Here is a 12357-nt window from a genome sequence, read left to right as displayed (position 1 = left end):
AGAAGAGTAGGAGAGAGGGACGTGCTGTTGGACATAAAATCTTAGAACCCTTTATGACCATCCCATGTGGCCAACTGGTAGTTTATAGGCTGTCCAGCTGCCTTTAGTTTTGTGGGCCCATAATGCATTGTTTTGTTGCTTGATGGTTTTCAACTTAATTAATTATTAACATATAAACATTGGGGAGCTTCACCCCAAAATCTAAATTCCAGCTTCTCTTTTAAAAAGTGGAGGGCACTGTCTGTGTTCTCCCATAGCACCGTGGGCTGGAGCCAAGTGGTGGGTGTCCCCTAAGACAGGGCCTGAGCACCCCAGTCCCCCCTCCCAAGCTCTACCAGACACTAAGGCTCTTCCTGCTTGTTTATCTCCAAGGTAGTTTCATAGTAGAAGAGACGCACATTTTGTACCCACGTTTCTTTCCAAACTGTGAAGAAAATACACTCCAGGATGTCTTCCTGTCTACACATTAGGTTTGCTTCACTCCTGAGCCACCCACTCTGTCCCCCACCCTCGGCTGTAGGCATTTGAGTTTGGAGACCCTGACACTCACTGAGCTCCAGAGAGAGCAAGAGATCTCTTCCTCTTGGAGTTGCCTATCTGGGTGCATGATTGGGTTGCATTTGGGGCTGAAAATTCCCTAAACCAGAGGGCGCCCCAGGATCAGAGGGCTTAGAGAGAGAGCTGATCCTGCCCTACTTCTTCCAGGGCTCCCTGGTCAGAAGGGTTTGTAAGATAAAAACCAGCTCCAGCTCAGCAGGGCATTGAACCTATTAATCAGTTGGAAGCTCCAGAAACAAAGCAGGAGGAACAGAGCACTTCCTCTGAGTTCTGTGTTTTTGCCCTGGGACCCATCAGGAAGACCAGTGGGAACCCTGGATTCTTTCCTGCTGGTAGTGGCAGCCTCTGGCCAGGCAGTGACCAGGAAGCCCCCTGTATAGGAGGGGACTATCCTGCAGGCCTGGATTTGGGGTATCTCTCTGGGAGGCTGGAGGTTGTATCCTGAAGTCAGGAGTTAGACTCCCCCCGAGGACTGGGAAGCTTCTTTCAGTGAATAGAACAGATTGCAGAGGCCAGAATGTCCCTGCTGCAAGGGCCTCATCTGGTGAGGTCCTTCCTCTTCTGTGTTCCTTGCAACTCTTTGATCCAGTGAAATCCTTTGCCTTTCCAGGAGCTATGGAGGAGTGTCCAGACATACAGATACCAAGTTCTAACAGGGGTAACCTTGGATAACTAGCTGAACTTCTAAGCCTTTGTTTTCCCTCATCTCTATAAGAGAAATACTAACTGAACCCACCTCAGATAGCTGTTCTGAAGTTTCAACTGGACGGTTCGTATTAAACAGCTAACACAGTGCATGGCACCAGCAACCACTAAATTAGTGCCAGCTGTCCTTATTTTAAAACTATCATTATGGGAGGATGGTGGGTATCACTCAGTGGTAGAGTGCATGCTTAGCATGGGCGAGGGCCTGGGTTCAATTCCTAGTACCCCCATTAAAAAAAAAATGTGAAAACTATCGTTATCATTATGTAGAATGGATTGAAACACAGCTGCTGCCCTGGGCCCCGTCCCTATTCGTTGCTGCCTTCACCTTCTGAGGCATCTCTGTGAAATTCCCAGGCCTCCCTAAGGCACAGTTTGAAAACTGCTAGGAGTCTAATCTCCATTTTGTAAAGATGGGAAAACTGTGTACCAGAAGAGAAGTCACATAGTGCTATGTACTAAGTCACCTTGCATGTTGGTGGCACACCTGGAACCAGAACCCGGGCCCCTTGTCCTAAGCAGTTGGCACTAGCCAAGTTTCTCCCCCCCAACCCAGCCCCTCTCCCAGCCTGGGGCCCCTCAGGAACCCACAGAGCCAAGATCCTACTACTCAGGGCAGTGCCGCAGAAGCAGCCAGGCTTTGGGGTCAGACTTGCCCCCAATCTTGCCTCTGCTTTCACCTGGGGACCCTTTTCCTTTATCAGAGCCTCTGTTTCCCCATTTATGAAATGGGGCTGGCAACGGTAACCTCATTGGATGATTTAATGAGCTCATGCATGCGGAGCATTTAGCATAGAGAAAGTAGCCAATGTTCTTACTGTTACTGTTACTCATATTACTATCACTACTGTAATGATAGTAATGTTATTACTTTTACAGTAGATGTTCAGAAATATGTGTGGAATCTAGGAACTAGTCTCTGTGTGTGTATGGATCCCCACCCGCACCCCGGGAGCCCCTTACAGAGGCACCATTACACACACATACACACCCTGTGGGCCTCCGTGACATTCCCTCTCCCCTTGCAAAGATTTGCAGCAAAGCTAACACAACAGCCTAAGCAGCATTCAAAGAATAAGAATCATTTCTGTTCCTGTCCCCCTTTTCCCCGCAGTGGATGCAGAGAGGTCGTATGTGTGATCTCATTCAGAGTTGGAGGGGGCAGAGGGCTGGGTGTGAGGTGGATGGAAGAGGGTGGCTGAGGATGTCACGGACATCCCACCACCACCTGCTCAGGCTCTGGAGTAAGGCGGCCTGCGGGCGAGTCCTGCCCGGCCCGCTGCTGGCTGTCTGGCCTCCAGCCAGTCACTGAACCTGACCACCCTTAGTTTCTTCATATATAAACTGGGGAAAGTAATCTTCAAGCTGCAGTGAGGGTCACTGAAGATGAAGGGCCTCCAATGAGGGTCGCAGTGCCTCACAGGTGAGCCCTCACGCACTAGCGGCTGTGATGAAGTGATTCAGGGACCGGAGCCCCCATGCCTTTGGTACCAAGGGGCCTCAGTGACAGAGAGCCCAGGAAGGGACCAAGGCAGGGACCCTGAGAAAACCCCCTCATTTCATGGGGCCTCCACTTGCCCATCTGGGAATTGGGACTAGTCCCTGCTCTCCTGCCTTCCTGAGGAACCCTCCACTGAGGACTTGTCAAATGATGCTATGAAGAAGGCGAGGTTTGGAGAATACAGAACGTTTACAGAGACAGGCACTGTCACAGCTGACGTTCACGGAACGTTTGCTGTGTGCCGGGCCTGTCATGAGCACTTGGCATGCATTATCACTTTTAAGCTGGCTTACAGCAACCCTGTAATTATCCTCACTTGCACATGGGATAAATGAGACTCAGAGAGGTTACCTCAGCTTCAAGTTCACACAGCTATTTTGCAGCCAAGGCAGGATTAAAACTCAGATCACTTGTGTGTCTAACAGTTCCCTGGCCTGCCTCTCCATGCCAGCCGAGCGGGGAAGGGAGGGGGCGGTGCCTGGAGAGAGCACTTGGAATGGGGAGGGTTTACGGTCCCTCCCCCACACCAGGGATCATATAACCATGGGTCGACTCACACCAGCAAACACAGATTCTCAGCAAAGGCTTCATCTCCAGTTGAATCACATTCCCTCTAGCCGAGCCCAGCCCAGCAGCACAGCACTGTCTGTCCTTCCAAGTCCAATCCCCTCTGAGCAGAACAGCTTAGGACAAAGCCGGCAGGTGGGCAGGCCTCGGCAGGTGAGGAGCTGCCTCCTAGCAGCGGGGCAAGACAGGCAGCTCTGCTGTCTGCGGCACCCGGTCCTGCAGTTGAGCTGGCTGAACCTGACTGCAAGGCCAGAGGCAAGAGAGGGGTTAGGGATGAATTGGAAGTGTCAGGGTGCATACTAATGAGATGCAAAGGGGCCTCTGCCCTGGACTCCAGCTTAAGCCCCGGAGTTCCACATTCAAGCCCCCTGGGCTCTGTCCACACCGATTCCTTTTACCCATGATGACTCTGCTCCACCCAAACATTGAGGCACCCAGAGCGCAACAGAGCTGCAGGTCCGGCTGGTTCTCACCGGAGAGAGCTGGCCATGGACTTGAACCAGGGGTTCCCATCATTGGGAATTCCCTAAGGGGGTAGAAGTGGAGGTTAAAAATACATATTCCAAGCCCCACCCCAGATCTACTGAATCAAAATCCTAAGGGGTGAGGTTCAAGAATAGATGTGTAACAAGTTCCCGGGGTGATTTGCATGTGGCTGGTATTTGGGATCGCTGAACATGGTACTTTTCTTTAGAATCCTGTGTCCTACCATGCCTGTTTCAAAGTTGATATCCCATATGTGACCTTCTCCAAGCCCCAGTAGAGAGGGGGCGGGGGAAGTTAGGGAAAGACTGAAATCTTCATGACTTTTTTAGGCTAGATGAATGCTTCTCAAATATCAGTGTGTTAAAAATCACAGTCTCATTCTTAAGGTTTCCTGAGGCTGTGGTGGAACTTGGAGGGCATGATTTCCCCTGCAGATGGGGAACACTGGCGCCCAGTCAAAGCAGACATGAGGTTATCTCTAAAATCAAATAGAGGAGCAGACAGGAGGGGGAAGCAACAAATCTGATTCCTGTGCCTAACTTTCACCTGGAAGTCTCTTACTCTGCAAATCTCTCTGCTTATCAGCATCTCAAACCCCAGAGACAACTGTGCGTCTTTTTGTGGTCACATCTATCTCCCAGATAGAGACTCAGCCCCGTGAATCATGTTCTTGCACTGAATAGACCTGAACTGAAAATCAAAGGGTTCTAGCCACATTCGCATACCTCATGGCCCAGCATTTTTACTCTCAGGTGTGTACACTACAGAAGTGTGTATGTATGTTCACTGAGAGTCACACGAGAATGTTCAGAGCAGCACTATTTATAATAGCCCTACATTGGAAATAACCTTAATGTCCATCAAGAGCAGATGGAGAAGTAAATTGTGGTTTGGTCATACAGTGGAATGCTATACAGCCCAGAATACGGAAGTATTGCTCTAGGCAACAATAAAGATGGATTCCACTTACATAATATGGGGTGAAAACAGTCATGTGCCAAAGAGTATACACTGTGCTCTTCCAACTATATAAAGCTTTAAAGCAGGCAAAACTCATCTATGGATTTGATTAGGATAAAGGTACCCTTGGGCAGGGGAAGAGGGGTGGTTACTGACTGGAAGGGGTACAAAGAGGGTTTCTGGAATGGTGGTAATGTTCTGTTTCTTCATCTGGGAGCTGGTCAATTTCTGAAAAGTTCCTCGAGCTGTACACTTAGAATTTGTGCATTTTTCTGTATGCATATTATACTTCAAAAGTTCTCTAAAAGTGCTAGTAAGGACTTCAAAGAAGACTTTTAATACAAGGAAAAACACTTAAATTAATAAAAGGGGACTCCAGGTGACTTCTGACTACAGCAAATTATGCAGGATTTCATAGCCATGGGATCGTGGACTCTTCCTATCCCAGGAACCAGGAAGGACATAGTTCTCAGAAACCAAGAGCTTGGGCACCACGCCAAGGCATACCAGGGCTGTGGAAAACCGATCCCTCAGCAGTTGCCTTTCCCCAACCCAGCCTGCCTTTCACAGAATCACAAGGACAATGGCAACCCGCTTTCCACTGGCTTCCAGGTTCAGCTGAGTTCCAATTCATTGGGTCTTGCTTCATGCAGTATTTTGCTATCCTCAGAGCAGTTTTCTGGTCCATTTTCTTGTTTGATTCCCTCAAAGACCCTATGAGTAGAGCCGAGTATTTCCATTTTATAGATAGGGAAGTTGAGGCTCTGAGCCGGCAGTGCGTGGGGGGAATTGGTCAAAAGACTTGCCCAAGGCTAGCAAGAGCTAGCAAGTGGCCCAGCCAAGACTCAAACACAAGGCTTCAGATGCCAAATCCAACAGTTCCTTGGCTGCACCGCAGATGGGCCCTTCCCAGTCGTAGGGGTGCTGATTATAGCACCTGTCAATTAGCGAGCACTTTCCCAGGGGATGTCTCAGAGTCCTTCAACAGCTCAAGGAGGTAGGTACTATCATCTCATCCCCATTTTCCACATGGAAAAACTGAAAGGTCAGGTAGTCCAAGTGCCTTGTCCAAGGTCAATGGCCAGTAAGTATCGAGCATGGATTGGAAGAATTGGTCTACCTGAGTTGAAACTAAGCTCTGAACCATTAGTCCAGTGGTTCCCAAACCCAGTTGGACCTCACCTGGAGTTCCCTTGGCACCTGTAAAAATCCAGATTCCCTGGCCCCACCCCCTGACCGCACATTCCAATGATATAGATAGACTTAGGATGGGGCTGAGAAAGCTGTATTTTTAAAAACAGCCCTAGGCATTTGGGATGCTCGGCTATAAACTAGGCTGCCACTGAAATATGACAGTAAAAACAAAACAATTTAAAGGTGAAGCCTAATTTAGCAACTTCTATATTAACTCACTGAACCTCTCTAATAATTAGAGTTCTCCTAACAATGGTACACAACGCCTCAAGGAGATATTTGAGAACAGCCAGGTGGGCTGGACAATAGCTATGCTTGGGGTAGAAGGCAGTGACTGACAAGGGGCATCAGGAAGGCCCTTGGGAGGCTGGTGATGTCTGCTTTTTGCTCTGGTTGCTGGTTAGCCACCGTTTGCATTCACCTTGTAAAAATTCATCAAGCAATAACTTAACAATTGTTACACCGTCTTTTTGAATGTTTACAAAAAGGGGGAAAATCAGGCTGACTGTCAGAGACACTGTAGAAGAAATCTTCACGCAGTGTTCTCCAAGAGATCCGATAGGGTTCTTCTGATTACACACTTCCAAGAGTTTGAGATTCTAGAATTAGAATTTTCCAAGATGCTGTGATTCTCTGACTTAACTCCCAAGATTTCAGGAGCCCCAACATCTGTAATAGTAGCTAACGTTTGTGAGCTCCTAGTATGTGCTAACTACTATGCTGAGAGCTTTACATGGATCAACTCACAGCAGCTCTGCGAAGTAGGCAGCGTTATCCACACCACGGCCTTCAAGGTGGCTGTTCAAGGTTACAGAGATAGAAAGTGGCAAAGCCAGGACCGGAACTAGAGGGCCCTGGCTGCAGAGCAGGTGTGCCCACCCACGGCACCATACTGGTATCAAGCTCCATCGATTCCCCAAGCCATGCATCTAAGAGTCTCAGTGATGCATTTTGTGCCATCTAGCCCTGTATTTGCTGGGAGAACCCAGAGGGAAGGGACAGATGGCAGTTCTGACCTGGGACACGTGAGCACACTCGGGCCAACGCGCACGCACATGCTGACATTACCCCACAGCTGGCAGGTACAGTCCTGCTCAGCTGGCACTGAGGCCAACTGCTGTGGGCACTGTGGCTGAATGGGAGCTGGGAACTGATGAGTTCTCTGTTGTGGGCTCTCTGTCCCCAGCCAGGGGATGGACTGCTGCTGTTTACCTGCCACTCAAGGCCGCATCACAGGGGCCCTAATGGTCTCAGGGATAGAGAAGGACTCAGGAAGGGGATAGGGGAGGCATTTCTTTCTTCTGCAGGCTCCATACTGGAAAATGCTCAAGGCATCACCTCTTTCAGGAGGCGATGGGCTTTAGGAGGTAATTTGTCAATCCAAGGGTGATGGTGGACTATCAGGCACTGTGACTAGCCAAAGGGGAGACAAGATAATTTCACCTTCTGCTCTGACCCTCTCCTTAAATTCCTGCTCTTCCCCACAGCCACACGCCCAGCCAAGGCTCTCGTTAACTTTAACCTCTTCAACATGGTCTGCCAGTATTAACAAGATAAAAATCATGCTCCTATGGATTTCCTGAAGTCCTTACGTTTTAAAGATACACATAGAAATATTTTCAGATGCAATTATATATCTGGGATTTATTGCAGAATAACCTGGTGAGGGAGGAGTTGGTGGAGTATGGAGGAAACATAATTATTAAAGCTGGGTTACGGTTTTTAAAATACTATTCTACTTACTTTGGGACATTTCTATAATTTCCCATTAATAAAAATTATATATAAATTATATATGTGAGTGTATATATATTTAAAAAGCCATGCTCCGTGGCCTGGCACACATAGCCTTCAGTGACCTGGCCCCATCCTGCCTTTTAGAGCACGTCTCCAACTGGTCCCCACCCAGCTGATAATTTCCAGCACACACATACCGTTTTCTTTTAACCCTGTGCTTTTGCGTATGCTGCTTTCTCGTTCTGAATTGCCTTTCCCACTCTTCTTTCTTTATTTAAGCTTTATTCAGTCTTCAAAACTGATGTTCAGTCCCAGCTCCTCCGAGCAGCCTTCCTTCTCTGACTCCATAACTGGGCTAACTCTGGCCCCCCTCGGCCCCCCTGCCAGCCTGAGTTTGCCTCTATTTTACCACCTTCCTCAAGGTATTAAGCCATCCAGCTATGGCCTGCCTGCACCAACTGTGAGTCTTTGGGGGGTGACATTGCAAGCGCTAAGTATCTATTGAACTAAGGATCTGTTGAGAAAACAGAAGCTGTGTGACTGAAAGGAAGTGGCTTAGCTTTTCCGAGTCTCTATTCATCTCCACACTGAAAACAACAGTAGCAACACAAAAGGAAGCCATAGAGGAGGATGATTGCTGACCTGCAGGGCAGTTGTGCAGAGGAGAAGAGAAGGTTTATGTGAGACGGTCTAACCCACTGACAGGCACATCGAGGGGCTCAGGAAGTCAGAGTTCCCCTTTCAACGTTTAAATCTCAATACTCAGTGCTGCGTATCCGCATCGACCCAGGACACCATCACACTCTGGCTACTGACTTTAGGCACATAATTTAAAATCTGTGGTTCCATCTGTAAAATGGAACCAATAATTATTGAAGGGAAACTTTGGGAAACTCCTGAGGACCTTCCAGTTGTACAGTTACAGATATCTGCTGACTTGTTGGCGATAGTGCTGGAATGGTGTGTGTGTGAGTGTCGGTGGGTTCTGGGGGAGGGGTCTGATTGATGAGGTATATGTCCCTTGTCCCCTGAAAGACATCTTACAGTTTAGGGATCAACCTTGCTGTTGATCCCAAATTGTCTCCAAGGGATGTAGGGACAACTTATTCACTGGCCTCCAAGGCTGACCACCCACATAGGAAACAGGACTCTCTCCTGAGCTGGGCAAGGCAGAGAGAGGGAGAGGAAAGTGAAAAGGCCTGGGTCGTGGTCCTGCCTTCCCCACTCACTTGCTGTGTGACCTCAGCCAAGTTGTCAGCCTCCTCTGGTGAGGCCTCAGTATCTCCACCTGTCTAATTCAATGATCTCCAGCGACCCTTCCACTCTGATCTGTGATGGGGTTCAGCTAATGCTTAGTCCCTCTGAGCGACTGTTCTCATTTCTGAATAAGAAGTGAAGATTTATTCATTCTCTCATCAGATATGCGATGAGATTCTTTTATGCTTCAGGAGCTATGCTAGACATGAGTGCCAGAGCAGTGAGCAACGCTTTGTAGGAGAGACCATATCAAACGAAATATACACAAGGAATTCATCATTATGACTGTGGGACATCTTAGGAAGGAACACTTAGAGGTGCATCTCCACTGCAGGGAAGCAGAGAGGAGCCAATTAATTGATGACTGTGAGCATCATAAATAAGGCCCTGGGCGCTACACGCATTGTCTCATTTAATTCTCACCTCAATCTCTGAGAAAAGGAATATTAATAGCCCCACTTCTTCAAACTGAGGTTTAACGAGGTTGAAGCTCAGGTCATACAACTAATAATATCCAGGATTTAGACCCACACTCTTCTTTGCAAACCTGTCTGGAAACCCCTATTATAAATGTAGGCGTTAGTACCATTAGTAATAGAAACAGTAGTACTGAGTTTCTGAGTTAGCTCAGCTTGTGCTGAGACCTAGGAAACACGGGAAGCTTCCAGAAGCTCTGCCCACTCGTTCTGCCCACTGGTTCCGGAAGGAACCCAAAAGTCAGGGCCCATCCATCAGGCACAGGAACAGGAAGGTCCCCTGTACCAACCCCATCCCGCCCCCAGCACACACTGGTTTTCTCTGAGGCTTAGCACCTGCCCTGCGTGCTCTCCTACCTGGTCCCACCTGGCCGGCAGCAGCGCCAGCACCATGGCCTGCCCTGGGGAAGGAGAAATGCCAGGTCAAGGTGAGATCAGTGGCACCGGGGAGGAGTGTAGTGGCCCAGCTCACAGAGGACTGGTGCAGAGAAGGCCTGGCAACCCCTCCCTGTAGAGCACAGGCACAGCTGACACGTAGGTGCTGGAGAATGTCAGTGTCTTGCTGGGTGTGGTTCCCTGAGTCCTTAAGGAAACCACAGAGAGTGGTGGAAACAGAGGAGAGGTCTAGGGAGACCTTGACTGTCTCCAGTTCCTCCCCCATTTTACAGATGAGGAAACTGAGGCCCTGGGAGCTTGTGGCAGAGGGGGCCTCACTGTTTCACTCCACTAGGCTGGCCAACTCCTGGACTCAGCCCCTTCCTGCCCAAAGTGTAACCTGTGCTCCATGGAGAGCCTTGGGGGAACCCGAGCTTCCTTCCTCCTACGCCAAGGGATGTCAAGTCCCAAAGCTTCCTCACCCGCAAAACGCAGTCATTCCTGCTTTGGCTACCAGCAGGCTTTTGGGGGTGAACCGATTAAGAACGGATCTTAAAAATCCAACCACCTTTATTTTAAAAGTAGGGAGATAGGCCCAGAGCAGTAGGGCACTGTTTCAGGCCACATCGCCTGTGAATTACAAGGATGTGAATAATGAAATTCTCTTTTCGCCCTGCCGGCTTTGAAAACTCAACATTTTCAAATGACCACACAGACTCACCCTAGTCCCCACATGCAGGAAGCATCCAGTTGAGTATCAGCTGTGATGTAACTGTTAGGGGTTTCTGTGTGGAGGGCACTGTTCACCTGGCCAGGTAAAAGGAGAGGAAGGATTGGAAACGCTGAGTCTTGCACCTGCTTTTCTACCTCCCTGCTCTCTCCTGAGCCCAGGTCGTGCTCCTGAGTGCTGTGTGGCTGGGGACGGAGGCAGCCTTTCGGAGCCCTCAGCAAACCTCAGCACGGCTTTCTGCTTCCATACTGGAGCAAATAGCACCCCCAAACCCCGCTCAAGTCCCCCGCTCTAGTGGAGGGCTGAACTCTGGCCTGGTGGCTCTGTTCAGTGTTCCACTCCAGTTCTCTGGCCTCCAAAGATATGCATCAGATTCCTGCTTCCCCCAAGACCTTCTCCCACTCCCCTCAACCCCCAGTGCTGCCCCTGGTGCCTCTCAGACTCGCCACATTTCCAGCCTTTGGAGACAGTGAGCACCCCCATCTGACAGTCAGGAGAGCTGAGGTTCTAATCTGGGTGCCTCTAAAGAGTCGCACAAGGGCTGGCTAGGTTATCTGACTCTCCCTTCTGCCCTCCCCTCCTCCGCCTTCTCAGGTGGCTTTGTCTGTAATAGGGACCCTGTGCCCCCATGGACACACACAAGAAGCCAGCCCCTCTTGGTCTCCTGGCCCCAGCACTTCCCCCTAAAACCACAGAGGAAATTGTTCCACATCCCCTTGAAGGTTCATCCCCAAACAGCCCCAGCAGGGAATTTCATTCTTCTAAGAAAAGGAGTCCAACTTTCCACACAAGCAAATATGACCTTGCTCCTCCAGGAGATCAAAGTTCTAGCCTTAGCCATTCCTGGGCCCCCAGCCCCAGCCCCCAGGCTCAGGCTGGCTCCATCTCTGGCTGCATTCCGTGTACCTAGGTGATCCAAGGCCCAGGTGTCCTTGCCCTCCCCCTGCCGCGCCTGCCCCGGCCATCTCCTGGTTTTGTCCCCACCTTCCAAGAGCCTTTGCTCAGGGACCAGAATGGATTAGCTTTGCACCCCTCCTCCCCCTAACCTCCCATCCTCCAGCAGCTCTTACCTGTGCCCCTCACGTCGGGGAGGGTGCCCCGGGGTGGGCTGCTGGGCTGGAGCCCCTTTCACAAGCACCAGGCTGACAGGCTCAGGAAGGAGGGAGGTGCAGAGACGCGGAGCAGGAAGGCGCGCGCTCAGAAGAGGCTGCTGAGAAAGTTGGAGTAGGTGTGTCCCAGCCCAGGAGGAGGAGGAGGGAAAAGGAGGTGGGAGAATTGAGGCGGATCATCCCCTCTTGCCAGCTCTCTGTCTCAGGGAGAGGGAGGAAAGGAGCCAACTGGTTTGTGGCCCAGAACTCACGGTGGGGAATCAAGTCATGGAAAATGACGGCTGGAGAGTTGCTGAGAAACTGAGCCCATCTCCACCTCTCTTCTCGGTTTCACAGAGGGATAAACCGAGGCCCTAGACAGGTAGTACTCACCTGAGGACACACAGAGACCATGGGGGGACTGGGGAAGGACCCGGGGCTCTCAGCTCTCTGGCCAGTGTCCTCTCCCCCCTCCTCCCACATGCTGCAAACCTGAGATCAACAACCACAACTCCTTGCCAAAGTCTGGTTCAGGGCCCTGGTACTGTCATCTACTAGCTCAATAACCTTGGATGAGTTACTGGTCTGAGCCTCAGTTTCCTTTTGGATGGAGATAATAATAACTCCTACCTCATGAGGTTGTTATGAGGATTAAATGAGATAAAGGTTGCAGGAAGGCACATAGTAGAGAAAGTATCCCATAGAAGGTAACTCTTCTTATTG

The 12357-nt window shown here is 49.9% G+C and overlaps 1 protein-coding gene across 2 annotated transcripts in view; it reads right to left on the bottom strand.

Moving 5' to 3' along the window:
* FAT2 (FAT atypical cadherin 2) overlaps positions 1–11781 on the bottom strand; it is a 70636-nt gene extending 58855 nt beyond the window's left edge. Inside the window, exons 1-2 of one of the 2 annotated variants that reach the window (XM_072954262.1) lie at positions 11617–11740; positions 10538–10623 (exon numbers count right to left, since the gene is read on the bottom strand). The gene's annotated coding sequence lies outside the window, so the exon portion shown is untranslated. Of the gene's footprint in view, positions 1–10537; positions 10624–11616 lie in introns of both variants that reach the window. The other variant, XM_006214953.4, reaches the window with a different exon arrangement.
* Between the last annotated feature and the right edge of the window lie 576 nt (positions 11782–12357).

The sequence above is a fragment of the Vicugna pacos genome, chromosome 3 (genome assembly GCF_048564905.1).
Source record: "Vicugna pacos chromosome 3, VicPac4, whole genome shotgun sequence".
In the NCBI taxonomy this organism is placed as follows: domain Eukaryota; kingdom Metazoa; phylum Chordata; class Mammalia; order Artiodactyla; family Camelidae; genus Vicugna; species Vicugna pacos.
This window is presented reverse-complemented; position numbering and strand designations above follow the sequence as displayed.